The 21,397-nt window shown below is 34.1% G+C and overlaps 1 long non-coding RNA gene across 2 annotated transcripts; it reads right to left on the reverse strand.

Annotated features, from left to right (window-relative positions):
• Positions 1-17,058: 17,058 nt before the first annotated feature.
• LOC122524565 lies at positions 17,059-21,176 on the reverse strand. 2 transcript variants are annotated; one of them, XR_006305572.1, is made up of 4 exons: positions 20,826-21,176; positions 20,070-20,478; positions 19,189-19,989; positions 17,059-17,273 (listed from the first exon to the last, which is right to left on the reverse strand). It is a non-coding gene; the product is annotated as an uncharacterized LOC122524565 (long non-coding RNA). The 2 variants fall into 2 exon arrangements; XR_006305571.1 differs by having other exon boundaries at positions 19,189-20,478.
• Between the last annotated feature and the right edge of the window lie 221 nt (positions 21,177-21,397).

Consider the following 21,397-nt stretch of genomic DNA (forward strand, 5'->3'; position numbering starts at 1 on the left):
GCATACGCAGGAAGAGCGATGTTTTATGAAAATAATTACATTCAACAGGACTCCTCCATTCTTATGCAAGAATTTATAAGAAAACAAATAGAATACTACTTCAGCGAAGAGAATCTATTATATGACATTTATTTGAGACGTAAAATGGATAAAGAAGGATTCTTGCCTATTATGTTGATAGCATCCTTTAGTCTGATTCAAAGCGTGACGGAGGATTTGAGCTTTGTGATCAATTCTATTGCGAAATCGGATAAATTGGAATTGGTTCAAGGATACATGATAAGAACCAGAATCGATCCATTGAGGTGGCCTTTACTGGATACAGCTGGCAATTCAACTTGTACTGATACGCAAAACGAAAATATGAACGAGTCTGAATTTTATCCTTGTTCGAAATCCATGATATCGATCACACGTGCGCCTGCACCTCATCAAATCTATCGATTTTGTTACCAATCACAATCGACAATAGGAAAAGTAAACGGATCCGAAAATACCTTGGTGACAATGGGGGGTGATAGTCTCAATCCGAATGTACCTGAATTTGAACTAGTAGACATTCCGAGTAAGCTGATTGCGAGTAAACAAATCAATTTAGAGGAAATTGATCAACCAACGAACGTTGAAATGATCGATAAAACTGTCGATGAAGTGCCAATAAATTCTATGCTTTTTGGGCCGTCGAGTAATGAAGAATCGACTAACGAATCTAATAGCAACGAATCGACGATCACTTTGAACGATAAAACGCTTACTCTCTCTGAGGATTCTACTTTAGAGAAAGTACAAATCAACGATGAGAAGGCACCATCGCCTTCCTTCAAATCCGATAACACTTGGAAAGAGGTCAAAAGAAGAACAAAGCATTCACATAAAGATGGAGTAAAAGGACAACTAGAGTCAAAATGACTCAGGATCTCGAACAAGCAATCAATAATGGATTGCGTTATTACGAAAAGGGTTTATGGAGTGGAGATGGGCAAAGGTATGGATCGTCATCCTCTATTAACAATTACAAATTTCAATTATATTATTTTTATCGTCATTATACTTTGGTACTTATTATTGTTTGTAGATAAGGTTTCGCTGTCTGCCGGGATGTTATTACCGAAACAAATGTCTGCCGTATAAAATGTGGGCTCCTAATACTATAATAAATAACATATTAAAATTTCAGATTTGTTAAAATATATTTGTATATTAAAAGTTTGTATTTGTATATTAAAAGTTATTTATATATTAAAGTATATTGTACTCTTAAGCTATATTGCAATCGCCAATATATGTGTATCAAATGTGCAAAACCACATCCAACTGTGGAATGCAAAAAATTTGTTGAAACTCCACCAACTTGTCTCCTATGTGGAGACCACCATACCGCGAACTACAAAAAATGCCCTAATTATAAAGAATTGCTCAAGAAGACGGTTCCGGTACCCAGACTAAAAGAAAATCCAAACATTCAATTAGTTTATTACCCCTCTAAACACAATATCCAAAAAGACAATTTCAATTTATTTTTCGAAACTCTAGGTTCTAGATTTGTTGCTGGAGGTGATCTCAATGCCAAACATAATCTTTGGGGTAGTAGAATTGTAACACTAAGCGGGAGAGCACTCTCAAAAAGCATCGAAACTAATAGATTAACACATTTTAGTTTATGTGAACCTAATTATTGGCCAACTGATATCAACAAAATGGAGGATTTGAGCTTTGTGATCAATTCTATTGCGAAATCGAATAAATTGGAATTGGTTCAAGGATACATGATAAGAACCAGAATCGATCCATTGAGGTGGCCTTTACTGGATACAGCTGGCAATTCAACTTGTACTGATACGCAAAACGAAAATATGAACGAGTCTGAATTTTATCCTTGTTCGAAATCCATGATATCGATCATACGTGCGCCTGCACCTCAGCAAATCTATCGATCTTGTTACCAATCACAATCGACAATACGATGGTTGTACCGAAAAATTCTGATTGTGAGCCTAATAAACAACGATAGGTTGAAAAGTTTTTTTTAAAACCACGAGGAAAGTTGACAAATTTTGAGCATAATGGTGTGGAAAACCATAAAAATGTACAAAATTAAATTTTAAATTCTTTTGTTTTGATAGAAGTCAAATAAAAATGTTGTAGAAAAAAAATGAATCAGGATTTGAGGAAGATTGACTACATAGACTACATATTCACGACCATATTGTATATTTTTTTTCCTTATAATATGAAGTTGCACTTACGAAAAAAGTGAAGTAATAGAGGGGAAAATCGCTTACCAAATTCAAGACATGATTTTGATCTCAATTATCTGATATACCCGGTATATTAATTCCATATGAACTCAGTATAATATTGCGTAGAGAGAACTAACAATGAGTATGAGAAGTCTTAATAAATGTTTAAACGTCAAATAATTATTTCTATTATATGTTTTGTTTTTTATTTTGTTTACCAATACATTACAAATAATTGTATAATTGTTATTAAAAGACTTCTGTGTTAACTTTTAATATCATTCCAATTGCAATGAAACCACTACAAAATTCCGCTAAAAGTATTCTATGTAAGCTATTATAATATTTAAAGATATTTTGTAATTATAATTATAGAAAATGTAGACTATTGTAAAGTATTAAGTTTGTAATACGTACGAGAAAAGAAATAACTAGTCATAGATTTAAAAAAAAATTCATAAGAGTTGAAATGTGAAAATTAACAACACAATCATTGTTATAAATAAAATGCATTAAATATAAACAATACAATGATGCTTAATGATACAACATCTCCTGTTAATTTTTGTTTCAGGGTAACAAAGCTGGATAATAATTATGAAAATAATATTTCATATATATATTGAATATGATTATTATATTCATGATATATATATTTCATGATATATGTACGTGTTATACGTCTACATTGCTCAAAAGCAGTCATTTTGACTGCTTGGGAAATTTAAATATAAAAAAAAACTGGTGTGTGTACTTCTTACTTACACTAAGAAGTTATACTTCTTTGGCGTACCAAAATGAATATAGCATCAACAACCTCAAAAATAACTGCAAAAAAAATAAGTATAATCTTATTTATTTATACATGAAGAGGAAGAAGAAGGGTTTAATTAAAATAAGAAATAAAAAATAAAATAAGATATAAGAAATAAAAAAATTCATCAAATAATAAACTTTGAGGTAAATTTTCTTCGCCAGGTGCAATACATAAATATTGTTCTTCATCCCACATTAATGTCGGTTGGTTCGCCGTAAGACTCTCTTCTACAGGAATGTGTTCGCTGACATCATTTTGTCCAACTTTGTTGTGAATTTGATTATCATTAAAATATGAATCATCAATTTTAATATCGTACATTCTATACGATGGAGACGATATTAAAAATTGTAGCCAAGCTTTAATTGTACGCTTGTTAACAATGCCATGTAAGTAACTAGATCGGTCAATTTTCTTACGTTTAATATGTACATTTATACAATAATCGTCATCAATATTTCTTTGAAGAGATTTGACCATTGTATTAACTGAAACAGGCACGTTAATTAATTGACCATAAATGGCTTATTTACCATTCACATGTCTCAGACGTCTGATCTGCATAAAAGAAATACGAGGCGAAATTATTCTTTCAGAAACTAAATCTAAAGGTGGTAGATGCTGAGGTACATCTGAATATTTGAAGCCGTTATATGTTGATATTAAAGGAATATTCTTCTTGATTAAAGCTTGTATGCATGTATTACAAAGCTTAGTATTATCCATAGGCACATTAGGTATAATTTGTGTTAGAATATCCTTATGTTCATTAGATGGCTCTTTTAAATCCTTTTTAAACCACAATCAGTCACATACTGAGCATGGATGTCCAAATGAATTGCCCAAGAATTTTATTTTAAATTCCTTATGAGTTCGTTTAAATTGATGATAATTGCTATATGGTAAAGAAGGATCTAAATCCATATTAATTTGCTCGCCAGTGGAATGATTAATTACTAACTGGTCTGAAGAGTTAGAATAAATAGAGTGTACATCTGATTGAGATAATTTCTGATCCATGATTGTGTCTTGGTTTAACGAATTGCGTTCTTCATTCGGTACAATGTCTTGATTAGACAATACATGTATAATCGAAGCATCAGCTAAATATTGATTATTTCGTGCTTAAGATCGTGAACTTTGCTCCATGTTTGTTAATGTAATGTTTTTTGATGTTATACGATGATGACACGGCATAGAAGAATTTTCCATATGCACATCAGCTTGCACAGTAATACAGTTGTGATAGACATCTTTTGCAGTAGACAACGATGCATCTTGAAGAAGTAAATTTAAAAAATAAAGACCAAATTCTCAAACGTACCAATAGAAGTATAAGTTCAAAATAATAATTAGTAGTACTATTAGTTATTGCTGTGAATTTTAAATTGTATAAATTTGTACCGGTAATCATAGGCTGAGTCGATGGTTCAGAAGTCACTAGTACATTCGAAGTCGATGAGGCACATAAAGTTCCATTCCCAGACAATTGGTTTTCTTGAAGAAATAAATGTCAAATAAAATAAATGTAAATAACTTCAAATAACTTCAAATAACTTCAAAACATAAAGACCAAACAAAAAAAATAAATAATTAGCAATAATATTAGTTATTGCAGAAACATTTAATTTATTTAAATTTGTACCGGTAATCACAGGCTTAGCCGATAGTTCGCAAAGTAAATTAGAAGTTGACGGAGTACATAAAATTTCATTCGCAGGCAATTCATATCCTTTTTGAATCATTTTTCTTCGCAGCCAATGAACCCTACAACGTTCTGCATTGAATAATAATATATAGTAGATAAGCTACTAATTATTCTATTTTATTAAGTTAACAAAAAAACTTCAAAAAAGAAAGGAAAAATATTTTCAATAGATCGATATATTATATATATAAGAAAGAATAAAAAGAATAAAAAAATATAAAAATATAGATATCAATCCACATTAAATTTAAGGGAGATATATCGAATTACTTTATGCGTCAACGGCCATGGCGCGGTTACAGCATTAATTCTCGCTCGATCATTTAAGTAAAGCAGTGCTGAGTATGATTAGTATTTGGATGATGGAGACCCGCTTGAGAAGAAAAGGGGAAGAAGAAGAGAAGACAGCTTCATGCCGTAAACTTGAAATCGTTTTGCCGCGCGTCGTAAATATCGACAAACTTCATGGTGTCGTTTTCCTAGACGCTCGGAACCAAATTACTCCCCATTACATTTTCCCCAACGCGCCAAAAGAAGTATTGTATTGATTTAACCAAGAGTTCTTCTTTTTTCTTATTTGTTGTTTAATTTTATTAATTTTTTTAATAATTGTATTTTATTTAAATTGTATTTAATATCTTTATTTTGTTAAAGTTTTTATTGAAGTTATATTTTATATTATTTACAAATGTAGAGTATATATTGGCATTCGGGAAAATTGTAGTTATTTCATATTGAATACAATGAAGATGGAGAAGTAAATGTTGTTTGGCTTAAGTTTTCAGATTCACTAAAGATTGGCCAGAAAATCGTGCAGAAAGTTGCTGGACACGTTGCGATTTAAATTAATAAAACAATAGTGCCGATCGGACGTAGATCTTCAACTATTCTCCTTAGCAATAATACAAAAATTAAGATTAAGCGTTCACATTTATCTATAGTTTAAATTTAATTATTTATTATTAATTATTGAAAATTTATTAATTTTATTTTAATTATTGAAGTTATACTTCTTTTTTTAATTATTTTAATTTTAAAGTTATTATTAAGCTATAATCTCTTGCAGCTTTCTTATTGACCAAGATCAGTATACATTTAAATTTTTGTTTAAGTTTTCAATATGCCTAAAACTAATGCAGAGAAATGTAGAGATTATCGTCTTCGTAGGAAAAGGAATAAGAAAAATAAGGAAAATAATGAGGAAAATAAGGAAAACATAATGCACGCTAATGCAAAACGTTGTAGGGTTCATTGGCTGCGAAGAAAAATGATTCAAAAAGGATATGAATTGCCTGCGAATGAAATTTTATGTACTCCGTCAACTTCTAATTTACTTTGCGAACTATCGGCTAAGCCTGTGATTACCGGTACAAATTTAAATAAATTAAATGTTTCTGCAATAACTAATATTATTGCTAATTATTTATTTTTTTTGTTTGGTCTTTATGTTTTGAAGTTATTTGAAGTTATTTGAAGTTATTTACATTTATTTTATTTGACATTTATTTCTTCAAGAAAACCAATTGTCTGGGAATGGAACTTTATGTGCCTCATCGACTTCGAATGTACTAGTGACTTCTGAACCATCGACTCAGCCTATGATTACCGGTACAAATTTATACAATTTAAAATTCACAGCAATAACTAATAGTACTACTAATTATTATTTTTGAACTTATACTTCTATTGGTACGTTTGAGAATTTGGTCTTTATTTTTTAAATTTACTTCTTCAAGATGCATCGTTGTCTACTGCAAAAGATGTCTATCACAACTGTATTACTGTGCAAGCTGATGTGCATATGGAAAATTCTTCTATGCCGTGTCATCATCGTATAACATCAAAAAACATTACATTAACAAACATGGAGCAAAGTTCACGATCTTAAGCACGAAATAATCAATATTTAGCTGATGCTTCGATTATACATGTATTGTCTAATCAAGACATTGTACCGAATGAAGAACGCAATTCGTTAAACCAAGACACAATCATGGATCAGAAATTATCTCAATCAGATGTACACTCTATTTATTCTAACTCTTCAGACCAGTTAGTAATTAATCATTCCACTGGCGAGCAAATTAATATGGATTTAGATCCTTCTTTACCATATAGCAATTATCATCAATTTAAACGAACTCATAAGGAATTTAAAATAAAATTCTTGGGCAATTCATTTGGACATCCATGCTCAGTATGTGACTGATTGTGGTTTAAAAAGGATTTAAAAGAGCCATCTAATGAACATAAGGATATTCTAACACAAATTATACCTAATGTGCCTATGGATAATACTAAGCTTTGTAATACATGCATACAAGCTTTAATCAAGAAGAATATTCCTTTAATATCAACATATAACGGCTTCAAATATTCAGATGTACCTCAGCATCTACCACCTTTAGATTTAGTTTCTGAAAGAATAATTTCGCCTCGTATTTCTTTTATGCAGATCAGACGTCTGAGACATGTGAATGGTAAATAAGCCATTTATGGTCAATTAATTAACGTGCCTGTTTCAGTTAATACAATGGTCAAATCTCTTCAAAGAAATATTGATGACGATTATTGTATAAATGTACATATTAAACGTAAGAAAATTGACCGATCTAGTTACTTACATGGCATTGTTAACAAGCGTACAATTAAAGCTTGGCTACAATTTTTAATATCGTCTCCATCGTATAGAATGTACGATATTAAAATTGATGATTCATATTTTAATGATAATCAAATTCACAACAAAGTTGGACAAAATGATGTCAGTGAACACATTCCTGTAGAAGAGAGTCTTACGGCGAACCAACCGACATTAATGTGGGATGAAGAACAATATTTATGTATTGCACCTGGCGAAGAAAATTTACCTCAAAGTTTATTATTTGATGAATTTTTTTATTTCTTATATCTTATTTTATTTTTTATTTCTCATTTTAATTAAACCCTTCTTCTTCCTCTTCATGTATAAATAAATAAGATTATACTTATTTTTTTTGCAGTTATTTTTGAGGTTGTTGATGCTATATTCATTTTGGTACGCCAAAGAAGTATAACTTCTTAGTGTAAGTAAGAAGTACACACACCAGTTTTTTTTTATATTTAAATTTCCCAAGCAGTCAAAATGACTGCTTTTGAGCAATGTAGACGTATAACACGTACATATATCATGAAATATATATATCATGAATATAATAATCATATTCAATATATATATGAAATATTATTTTCATAATTATTATCCAGCTTTGTTACCCTGAAACAAAAATTAACAGGAGATGTTGTATCATTAAGCATCATTGTATTGTTTATATTTAATGCATTTTATTTATAACAATGATTGTGTTGTTAATTTTCACATTTCAACTCTTATGAATTTTTTTTTAAATCTATGACTAGTTATTTCTTTTCTCGTACGTATTACAAACTTAATACTTTACAATGGTCTACATTTTCTATAATTATAATTACAAAATATATTTAAATATTATAATAGCTTACATAGAATACTTTTAGCGGAATTTTGTAGTGGTTTCATTGCAATTGGAATGATATTAAAAGTTAACACAGAAGTCTTTTAATAACAATTATACAATTATTTGTAATGTATTGGTAAACAAAATAAAAAACAAAACATATAATAGAAATAATTATTTGACGTTTAAACATTTATTAAGACTTCTCATACTCATTGTTAGTTCTCTCTACGCAATATTATACTGAGTTCATATGGAATTAATATACCGGGTATATCAGATAATTGAGATCAAAATCATGTCTTGAATTTGGTAAGCGATAGAAACAAAATTATTGAAAAAAAATTTGAATAGTATGACAATTTTTTCCCCTCTATTACTTCACTTTTTTCGTAAGTGCAACTTCATATTATAAGGAAAAAAATATACAATATGGTCGTGAATATGTAGTCTATGTAGTCAATCTTCCTCAAATCCTGATTCATTTTTTTTCTACAACATTTTTATTTGACTTCTATCAAAACAAAAGAATTTAAAATTTAATTTTGTACATTTTTATGGTTTTCCACACCATTATGCTCAAAATTTGTCAACTTTCCTCGTGGTTTTAAAAAAAACTTTTCAACCTATCGTTGTTTATTAGGCTCACAATCAGAATTTTTCGGTACAACCATCGTATTGTCGATTGTGATTGGTAACAAGATCGATAGATTTGCTGAGGTGCAGGCGCACGTATGATCGATATCATGGATTTCGAACAAGGATAAAATTCAGACTCGTTCATATTTTCGTTTTGCGTATCAGTACAAGTTGAATTGCCAGCTGTATCCAGTAAAGGCCACCTCAATGGATCGATTCTGGTTCTTATCATGTATCCTTGAACCAATTCCAATTTATTCGATTTCGCAATAGAATTGATCACAAAGCTCAAATCCTCCATTTTGTTGATATCAGTTGGCCAATAATTAGGTTCACATAAACTAAAATGTGTTAATCTATTAGTTTCGATGCTTTTTGAGAGTGCTCTCCCGCTTAGTGTTACAATTCTACTACCCCAAAGATTATGTTTGGCATTGAGATCACCTCCAGCAACAAATCTAGAACCTAGAGTTTCGAAAAATAAATTGAAATTGTCTTTTTGGATATTGTGTTTAGAGGGGTAATAAACTAATTGAATGTTTGGATTTTCTTTTAGTCTGGGTACCGGAACCGTCTTCTTGAGCAATTCTTTATAATTAGGGCATTTTTTGTAGTTCGCGGTATGGTGGTCTCCACATAGGAGACAAGTTGGTGGAGTTTCAACAAATTTTTTGCATTCCACAGTTGGATGTGGTTTTGCACATTTGATACACATATATTGGCGATTGCAATATAGCTTAAGAGTACAATATACTTTAATATATAAATAACTTTTAATATACAAATACAAACTTTTAATATACAAATATATTTTAACAAATCTGAAATTTTAATATGTTATTTATTATAGTATTAGGAGCCCACATTTTATACGGCAGACATTTGTTTCGGTAATAACATCCCGGCAGACAGCGAAACCTTATCTACAAACAATAATAAGTACCAAAGTATAATGACGATAAAAATAATATAATTGAAATTTGTAATTGTTAATAGAGGATGACGATCCATACCTTTGCCCATCTCCACTCCATAAACCCTTTTCGTAATAACGCAATCCATTATTGATTGCTTGTTCGAGATCCTGAGTCATTTTGACTCTAGTTGTCCTTTTACTCCATCTTTATGTGAATGCTTTGTTCTTCTTTTGACCTCTTTCCAAGTGTTATCGGATTTGAAGGAAGGCGATGGTGCCTTCTCATCGTTGATTTGTACTTTCTCTAAAGTAGAATCCTCAGAGAGAGTAAGCGTTTTATCGTTCAAAGTGATCGTCGATTCGTTGCTATTAGATTCGTTAGTCGATTCTTCATTACTCGACGGCCCAAAAAGCATAGAATTTATTGGCACTTCATCGACAGTTTTATCGATCATTTCAACGTTCGTTGGTTGATCAATTTCCTCTAAATTGATTTGTTTACTCGCAATCAGCTTACTCGGAATGTCTACTAGTTCAAATTCAGGTACATTCGGATTGAGACTATCACCCCCCATTGTCACCAAGGTATTTTCGGATCCGTTTACTTTTCCTATTGTCGATTGTGATTGGTAACAAAATCGATAGATTTGATGAGGTGCAGGCGCACGTGTGATCGATATCATGGATTTCGAACAAGGATAAAATTCAGACTCGTTCATATTTTCGTTTTGCGTATCAGTACAAGTTGAATTGCCAGCTGTATCCAGTAAAGGCCACCTCAATGGATCGATTCTGGTTCTTATCATGTATCCTTGAACCAATTCCAATTTATCCGATTTCGCAATAGAATTGATCACAAAGCTCAAATCCTCCGTCACGCTTTGAATCAGACTAAAGGATGCTATCAACATAATAGGCAAGAATCCTTCTTTATCCATTTTACGTCTCAAATAAATGTCATATAATAGATTCTCTTCGCTGAAGTAGTATTCTATTTGTTTTCTTATAAATTCTTGCATAAGAATGGAGGAGTCCTGTTGAATATAATTATTTTCATAAAACATCGCTCTTCCTGCGTATGCCGGCGCTATATATCTCGATTTATCTTGATTTAAATCTTGATTCTCGTATTTCACGTAATCTACGTCATAATTAGAAAAATCGTTATCGTATCTATGCCTAAAATTATTACGAGACGTAATGCCATCACGTTCACCGCGTCCTCTACTCCTAAAGCTTCGGCAATCTCGTGTATACGAGCCATCCCTAATACTGGATCCTGACCTACTATCGTATTCTTTATCTCTCCAGGCTTCTCCATCTTCGTTGTATCTATCTCTTGGGTTGTATCTCGGCGAACGTTTCTTCTTCCCTCTATTTTTTGTGATATCTGTGTCGAGGGGAACCCATTTCTGTTTATTAAACTTTCTTCTGTTATCATTACCGTTGTCCGCGAGCTCATCGCTGTCGTCTTGGCAATGATTGTGCTGCTTTTTATTTTCTTTGGATTTTATTTCAATCGAGTGGCCACTAATTTCTTTAGTATTACTTGGCTCGGTAACACCATTTTGTTCTTGAATTGTCACAGCAGTCGTCTTTTTGTCTAGAGGTCCCAACGTTGGCCAATCTCCGATATCCGTAAAATCGAAAACCACGCTCTCTTTAGTTCCATTGGATTGTTGGCTTACAATTTTGCCCCCTATATTTTCTTTATTATTTCCTTTATTCGAGGAAACTACTCTAGCGGTATTAGTCTCGTTCGAGGCTGCTTCGGGATTGACTATGCTAGCGTAGAATACACCAGAGCCCCCCTCTTCTCGCTTTGTGCTTCCCTGAGCGCTGCAGCTGCTGACCACTTTTGCCGCCATCTTGAATCGCCCGCGTGGAGAAAAAAACACGAGGAAACGGGTTGTCCCACCTTTTATTTTCTCTCTTTTTTCTCTCCTTTTTCTCTCTCTCCCAATTTATTTCTCAACGTGTTATTCCTTCTTCAAATCTTTCGCTTTTTTTACTTTTCTTACAAACTTACTGAAATAACAATCTTTACTTTCCAACTACGACGAAATTCAAAATAACACAAGTACTCGCCGGTTTCATGAATGATTCGTCAAATCTATCTTTTCGTTTTCGTAGCAAACCAAAATAAAGTGAATCTCAATTGTAATCACGAACGGATCATTCAGGCATTAAATAAAGAACAGAGTTTTATCGTCGTACCACGCTTCGAGCGCATGTGATATTTGTACGTCGTGAAATACTTAAACAAAAAGAAATAAAAAAATAAACCTCATGCTCTAGATCGTGTTTAAACTTACAGTTAACTTAATGCAATCCCAAGTCTCTCTCCCTCTCTCAATCTGTTTCTTAGCTCGTCGACTATTAAAAAAATGCAGAGACTACGCACCCTCACGTTATAAGAGCCAATCTTCTTATGCCGTGTGGGTTCGCTGTTATGGTCGCGTCGGGCTTCTACTTCCCGGTATGAGTTTGCTCTTGCGCATGCGCGCCCTCTATCTCACAAAACTTTTCTTGATGATGGAAGTTATACCCGTACGCCCTAATGTTTCTTCTTATTCGTCGTATCGACACTGTAGATTCTTTTTTCTTTGACTTGCAACGTCTAGTAACATCGTTGTAGCACCGAGTTCTTGTTTATTACGTAAATGCCAGGCATTTTCGACAATATTTGACAACAAGAAAGCAGCAAGTGAAACACATGTAACCGTCTATGTCTCTCTGCTTTGAGAGAGCCAAGTTGACTTCCGGCTACTACAGAACACACTGCGCAACTCAATTGAAATTTGTATTTGTATATATATCTATATATTCTCTTGAAAATATAAATGTTAAACTCTGCGATTTCTAAATAGATGAATTATGAAATTCAATAATAAAATTTATTTGATTCTATCTCGAACGATATAGAGTCGAAAAAATTCGCAAATACTTTGATCCATTTGATACTTAGTTTTAAGTATTATAATATTAGCACTTCGCACAATCGCGATTTTCTCAATTAGAAATATTTTATATAATTCAATATAACGAATGAATGAAATTAAAATATTCCAAGAAAATGCATGACATTTATTGCATTATTTATTTCAATTCTATTTTATTTTTGACATTAAAAGTGCGACGTGTTATTAGGTCATCGAGAATTATCTGCTTGGACATTCATTTAATTGTGCTCGTGTATATGTCAATGAACTCTAAGTTCATTGATATTTCACGAGCTTTACTATAATGAACAGAGAATGTATATTAATTTTGTAATTATTGAGAATTAGAATTGTACGAGTTAATTTGCAAAAGTAGTATGAAAGATCTTATCTCTCTCGCATGTAGAAAATGTCCAATGCAGTTTTCAGGGATGAAGAAAGAAGATGCTAAATGCCGAAGAGGCCCCCACTTAAATGTGGCTGAAGAGGGCAACTACTATTAAGGCTATTGAGTTATTTTCAAATGTTCAACAACAAGTTTGAACTTTTCGAGAATAGTTCTCTAGTCATATTTTATATTTTATTATATTACATACTTGCTCGTCATTAATTTGTATTTGTAATTGGAGATGATGGACCATTCCATCTCCTTGGGACATCAAATTTGTGTCTATATCGTCTAAAAATGCATATGTGTTTAGTTAAAGTCAAAAATATTAAAATTTTCGTACCATTAAATTTTAAAGCTTAAATAACGTTCGGTAAATATTACAGTAATTTCTCTTTTCTTGTTTCGTCTTTAAAATTTTTTATTGTGATCGTATTTTATTAAATTTACAATTTTTCTTCTCTATATAAAGCAGTTTAAAAGTATTTCATAATAATTAATAGACATTATTTTTTTTAGTAACTTAATATTTGTACTTTTTCTTTTTTTTTTTTTATATATATACTTTATGTAAATGTAAAATCACGCGTTTAAATTTAATTTTATTGTAACGGTAACTAGAGATTTGTTAATAGTAAATAGAAAATTCAATTGAAAAGTGCATCTGCGAATTGGACGATTTATATGTCAGGCTATTGTATCACTTGATTGTATGATTAATATAGTTTTCTTCTTGTTACAGGTGATCGTCGTTGGATGTATCATCTACTCGTTTTGATTTCCTTCTACTTGAGCTCTTAATAATGACTACTTTTTAAAATATATTTATAAATGCATTTCTGAAGGCACCCACACACATGTTTATACACTAAAATTTAAATATAATTATTTAATATTTTATTACAATATATATATATATAACTATACTATGAAATACTTATTACTTATATACTTATATAGTATCAAAGAATACTCTATTCATTGATAGTATTGTACCGTCATCGCGTTGAGTATCTACTATCGCCCACCTGTGGTTTCGGTAGTAACTAAGATGAATCTGGGTTGATAGGAAAGGTGACTTTTTATTATCTATGTATTTTTTTAGTCTTTGGTTATTACTGACGCGTCTCCTTAACGTTAGTCGATAATAAGTAAGATGAAACGATAATACTAATCATGAATTGATAATATAGAACGAATGTCGGTATTGTAGAATTCTAGTCGATAACATAGAATTTGATAATAGAAGTTAATATCGAAAATATTTTTAGCAGAATATATTTTTAATTAGTTCTTTATTATTTTAATGTAATTTTTTTTACGTGTACGCTTTTATAAATCTGATAAACATATAGAATTTTGTATTCAAAGTTAAATAATCATTGTTTGAAAATAGAAAATGAATTTATATAACAAGTAGAATATGACAAGCTTCGAGAAGATGCCACCTGATCTCGCTTTGACCACTCCTTGAGTTTGTTTAACATGAGATTCGTAATGTTCTGTATGAAATATGTATATTTCTTATTGTTCACTTGAATTTGTAACGCAGTATCAGCAAAAGTAATCGTATAAAATTTATAACTTTTTATTGATGATACAAAGAATGTAGAAATATTACTTATCTCATATATAATGCATCTCAATTTATTCGCTTAAAAGTAATATTACGTATACTCGGTTAAATCGTATGTAATACTTAAATCAATGTTCTATAATATAATTAACTTTTCTCTTTCAACGTACGTAATTTAATCGATAAACAAATTTAGAAATTGTTAAGAATTATTAAATCATGGAAGTATTCTTTCGATTATCGATACTTGTGAAAGTAGTTTATTAAATCATATTGCAAACATATGTGCAGAACTTTAGTTTGAGAATTTTTACATAGGTTTAACGTACGCGTTTGATTTAACATTTCTCTCATAAATTTATTCGAATATTTTAAATATATATAAATTCTTTCATAACATATATAATTAAGAAGAAATTTTTTTCACAATTTTTGAGAACGAAGATCGTCAAGTGCGGTATGAATCAAAATATTTTAATTAATCAATTTCTTCTTAACGTTGCTTCCTTTTCTTTTCTTTTCTTGCTATCATTAAACAGTACTATATCCATTCTCGTGATGACTATACCGCGACATATTACGACGAATATACGAATGAAAGATTTCTTTTTTGTTTTTTTTTTATCAAGCTAACATATCTACAAAGGCAACTTGGTTACCATCGTATGGTAATGACGATTCGTTTGAAAATACGCGTAATGCACCGAGTACTCGATGGAATTCTATTTGAAGGGAGACTTCTCGCGCATCTCGTAGAATTTTAACATAATTCCAATTGAAAGATCCGTCCTCCTCGTCCTCTTCGTCGTTCTCGTCGTGGTAGTCGTCGTCGTTGGTTTGAGAGCGCTCGTGCGATGTGATTAAAGTTAACGTCGTTGATAAACGGAAGAGGTTGAAACGGTTTAGAAGACTCGCAGAATTTTCTCTCTTTCTCTCTTTCTCTTTGTCATTATATCTCCATAATTACTTCATTAATATACGTTGAATATTAGACGGTATTTCTTCTTCTTCTTTTTCTTCTTGAAGAGAAAGAGAGAGAAAGAGAGAGAGAGAGAAAGGTAAAAAAAGAGGGAAGAAGGGTTCAAGGGTTAAAAGGGTCTAACTCTGGAGAACTTATACTAAGTTCTCTTACTTCGAGTTAGTTAACGAATCTTTTTCTTTAACTTTTACATCACGAATTTAATTTTTAGACGAAAAACTAAAAAAAAACAAGAATTAAAAAAGAAAATTAAATAATTTAAAATTTAAAATAGATCGATAGACCTATCGATACATGTGTCGTTTATCAAGATTCCGAGTTTTCTCGATGGCGCATCGATCGTCGATTAATTTCTAGAATCGCATTCGTCTCGATCGAGAGCGATAAACTTATTTATGTTATACAAATGTAAATAAACGTATATATATGTGTCTCGAGTGATGCATAAAGAAGAACGAATAGGCAGAGTGTCTAGTCGTGTGACAACGAAACGTCTCTTTCGTAGAACGAACGAATGGACGAATGTACGAACGAACGAACAAACACGCAGAAATATATGTACGTGTTTTGGCTTCCCTCCTCCGTAAAGGCCTATTTGTAGACGACCTCGATATTTGGCTTTGTCGAATTCGCACCTACGTGAAATTTTAATCATACTATTATTCTACCAAATTACATCTACTCAAATATCTATGATTGAAAACGTTCAAAATATCTTTTTAATTATTTTATTTTATTCATCGAAATATAATATTGCTTGTATAATTAAGAAAAAAAAGTCGAATTATTCCACCAATATAGTAATAATATACAAATATATTAACACTAATATAAATAGAAGTATAATTTTAATATTGCTTACTATACTGCATATAATGGTAGAATAATATTTTATTATTTTTTAAATTTTTATTTAATTTTATTTCAGTCCATTTTTGTCTCTTATCTCTTGTAATTGCAAGTTGTAAAAGAAAATAGGGTCTGAAGGTTGTTGCGCATAAACGATGCAACAACGATATATCGAATCGTCTTCTACTTTTATCCGTCAATCGCGCTCTTTTCGATCTCTCGTACTCCGCGAGGTTTTTGCTGTTTCGTTTTTTCTCTTCTTCTTTTTTTTTTTTAAATATCTTTTTCTTTTTTTCTCTCTCTCTCTCTCTCTTTTTTCGCACGCGCTTTGCTGCGATGAGAGAGAAAGAGAGAGAGAGAGAAGGTTGTCTGCAGGATTGGCCGACCTCTGACGTCATTGCGTGGACCGACGTATCTCGTCGACGATCGTCGAAAGCCCGTCGTACTCTCGCCCACGCCTACTTTGTTTCTATCTCTTTCTCTCTTTCTTTCTCTTTCTATCTCTGTTTCTCTTTCTGTCTTTCTCTCTCTCTCTCTCTCTCTGTTTCTCTCTCTTTACGGCAATCAGCGGTAAATTCAAACGCTGTTCGAACTCGAAGGGATTCGTTTTGCCCGTATGTATGTATATATGCATGTATACCATGGAAACTCCCTTTATTTTTCTTTTTTCTTTTTTATTTCAAAGCACTGACCGTTTTAGAGATCGTCAATTTCAGGCTCCTCCATGTTGTTCTGAAAATATGCTATAAAATAATTTAACTTTGTCGATGTCGTCGTCGTTGACGTCGTTTTCGTCGATTTTGACGTTACGTCGTAAATGTTCAGCGTAGGATCTTTGAATTTAAAAAATAGTATTTTAATGAAAATCATCGCGGAAAATTTTAACGCATACAAAATGAATAAACAATTCTACGATCTCTATTTCTATTTCTATTTTTCTCTCTCTTTCTATCTGTCTGTCCGTCTGTCTTTCTCTCTCTCTTTCTCTCTCTTTCTCTCTCTCTCTCACTCTCTGTCTCTCTTTCTCTCTTCCTCTCTCTCTCTCTCTATTTCGATATCGACCGTCGCTTTAAAATATGGATCGACGCGCTTCCGAGGCCTCCGATGTATATATGCTCGTTATACTCTGTGTCCCGTTTAACTATATCAACAAAAATCTATCGATCTCTCTTTTCCTCTCATTCTCTTTCTTTTTATTGGAATCGGAAAAATAAAAAATAAATATTCTTTATTTCGAAAGTATGTGAATTTTGAAAGAAAAGTTTTGAAATATTTGTTTTTCTACAATACAGAAATCAATTGTCATTTTTACGTTGCATAGATTTTTTCGTATAGTTTTAGAAAAAAAAAAAGAAGAAAAGTAAAGAAACTAAAAGAGAATAAAAATGCGAGATCATTGTAAGGATCAAATTAAATCGGGACGTCCCATGTAGGAACTTTGAACTTTGTTACCAGCGACCTCTTGAAACGCCATCGCAAGCCCTTTCCTTTTACACGACTCGTCGTAGGTTTTTCATTCGCGTGGGTAGATTCTTTACGAAAAAAAAGAGAGAGAGAGAGAGACGAGATATTAATAATTCTTCATCGTATATTATCGAGAGAGTTCGGATTCGGATCGGATCATTTATTCCAAAGTTGAAAGTCTACGGAGTTCTTATGTTTCTCAAAGAAAAATCGGATAATGGACACGTCGATTTTTTGAGGGAGTACCTGCTATATACGTCCGACGCGCTTCTCCTTAATCGTGTCGGGGATAGGGGGATAAAAGGGTGCGAGGTGGGGGTGGAGGGTCAAAGTTCGCGAAGGACGAAGAACGTCATCGTTGAAGACGTGCGAGTAGAACACCAGTCGCGGAAAATGTTTGAGAGAAAAGTATGCGAGGAGCTATGAAGGAAGATAAAGAGAAGAGTAAAAGAGAAAAACAGCAGAAGCAGAAGTAGCAGCAGCACCAGCAGCACCAGTAATAGCAGTAGTAGTAGTAGTAGTAGAAGTGTAGAAGTAGAAGTAGAAGTAGAAGTAGAAGTAGAAGTAGAAATAGAAATAATAGTAGAAGTAATAGTAATAGTAGTAGTAGTAGTAATAGAAGAAGAAGAAGAACCAAAGAGGAAGAAGATGCAAAGATGGTAGAAGAGAAGAAAAGTACGTAGTAGCAGTAAAGAGCGAATAAGAGAGAAAGATAGAGAAAAGAGAGAAAGATAGATAGATAGACGGGTGGTATAGGTAGAGGAGTATACGTGGGTAGGTATACACGTCGTCTCTAAGAGAGCGCAGAGCGGAGCAGAGCAGAGCGTAGTAGAGAGCAGAGGCAGACGAGAAGAGACGACCGCTTGAAATCCCTCTCTCCTTCCCGCCTTTCCTGCCTGCTTCTCTCTACCGCCCGTCCGCCATGCCACTACGAGCGAGCGAACGTACGTACAGCTAGGCCGGCACGGTCCTGTAGCCCATTTGGCATTTCCCCAGCTATAGCGGCGGTCCTGTAGCCCATCGTTGTTATCGTCCCGCAGCTGCATAAAGTCGGCTCTCTCCCTCCTGCCCTCGCCCCATCCCGCGTCATCTCACCGTGCTCTCTCTCTCTCTCTCTTACTCTCTCTCACTCTCTCTCAGTCTCTCGCTCTTTCTCTTTCTCTCTCTCTCTCTCTTCTTCTCTCTCGCACTCACCGCGATCCGATCGCGCCAGCCTTCTCCCACCTCTACGGCAGTCGCATCGTCGCCACCGCCTCGACCAATCTCCTTCCTTGTCGAGCCTCGTGCGCGCGCGTTCTCTCTGTCTTTCTCTCTCTCTATTCTGGCTGTCTCGCTTGCTCGTTTCCTCGTTTCCTCTCCTCTCTCTTTCCCACGAGTCCGTCAGTCTGACGTTATCCCCACCCAAGCAGTATTGCTGCCGCTGTGCCCCGATGATACTACATATACTACCACTACTAGACCACGCCATCCCGCTACTCTACACTACCACTATTACCTACTACCACCAGTAATCTTAACACCCACACCAACGGCGCTAGTTTCATCGCATGTATCTATACGTTAAGGTCGACGGTGGTGCCGCCATCCAGGGACGCCTCGAAACGCTCCCAGGCTCCCCTCTCTCCTCTCCTTTCACCCTCTTCCTACCCTTCTTTCCTCCTTGCCGTCATTCGACGACAGCCGATGCTGCCGTAGCATGCTATCTGTATAACTATATACCCGTACGCCGTCCTTGTCGTTCTATCGATCCCCTCGCCTTTCTCCCCCTCTCGTCCAGCCTTCATCCTCCTCCTTCTCTTTCATCTCTTTTTCTCTCTCTTCTCCTCGTCGGCGCCTCTCCATCAGCCACAGCCAGCCAGCCAACCAGCCAGCTTGCTTGCCTGCTTACTTGCTTGCTTTCCTACCTGTGCCTGCCAACTCTCTTGCCTGCCTGCCTGCCTGCCTGCTGCTTGCCTGCCTGTTCGCCTGCCTCTGTCCATCCTCCTTGTTGGTAACCTTGGTGGAGAATAAACCGCCGTTCAATTCAAGGAATTATGACGGCCCCTCCTCGGCCCTCTCCTATCTTTCTTTCTTACCTTCTTTCTTTCTTTCTTTCTTTCTTGCTTGCTTGCTTGCTTGCTTGCTTACTTGCTTGCTCTTAGCTCCGTTGCGTTAGATTTCTTCGACTCCGTCTTTTTCTTTTCCTTCAAGAACGCAAGGCAAGATCATATAGAGATGAGAGAGAAGAAGTGAGAGAGAGAAAGAACAGACAGTAAGACCGGTCCGTTCATTCCTTCTTTCCATTCCTGCGTTCCGTGACTCTTCGTCCGCGTTGATATTTACGCGCTTATGCCTTCACACGGGGAATGTTCTCTATCTTTTTTGCTCTCTCATAAGAGAGAGAACCCATTTTCTTTTCGTACGAACGAGGAGGTTCGTTTCTTCCCTTCCTTCAATATTTTCGGCCTTCGGAACATTTTGCGAAGGGTAAAGGAAAGTTCCGCCCTGCAAAATCGCACGGAAATGGCGTCGTACAACGAGATGGCGCGCGAGAGGCTAACGTCGGTCACATTTCGAGGTTAGGTTCTTTCATATACTATGTATTACCCTCAACTTTTATGACTGTAGCGAGTTTACTTTTGACGATGATATTTTTATTATATAAACGTGATATCCTTAAAATGTAATCTTCTTTATATATTTAACAATATTTTCAAGATTAATCTGGTCGGATGATCAAAAGATAAAGAATAAAATGGCGTCGTGGTAATATTTATATGTTTAACTATGTGTAAAGATTCTTCTTATACTACGCAGAAAACTTTCTCTTGAAGGGAAATCGTTATACGTACCCAGGAGCTTTCCGATACTCGGCTCGGCCGGTGCCGGCAATAATGCTACCCCTCGCTGCATCCCACTTTCACCCTTGCAGGGCAAAGGACGTAGGATATCGTTCGGGCGACATCAGTGTCAGTCACTTGTTGAATGTCGACCAACACGTATGGATGAGAGTATCCGGCACATTTACTTGCCTTTTTCGTCACCCACCTCACCACCGCACCATCGCACCATCGCACCATTACCACCTACCTCCTTCCCCTCTTTCTCCTCCTTCTCTTCCTCCTCTGTCACCGACATCACGTGTCTTCGCTCGTATTGCGCGCGAAAAACCTTACGATTTTTATCCTTTACTCGTTCTACAATCACAAGCACGAATCTCTCTTTTTTTCTTACATTCTTTATCTTTCTGTTTTTCTTTCTCCCTCTATTGAATTTCGACTTCATTCCTTTTTCTTTCGTTTTTATTTTTTTTTGAAAAATCAAGCTTTTCCAACGTTACTTTGCAATAGAGAATCATCCCCCGTCGTCTTGTCAGCGTACGTGAGTGACCCACCACAAGCAAGATTAAAACAAATCCGTCGTT

Source organism: Polistes fuscatus, unplaced genomic scaffold, assembly GCF_010416935.1.
Source record: "Polistes fuscatus isolate 324 unplaced genomic scaffold, CU_Pfus_HIC Scaffold8, whole genome shotgun sequence".
Lineage (NCBI taxonomy): Eukaryota > Metazoa > Arthropoda > Insecta > Hymenoptera > Vespidae > Polistes > Polistes fuscatus.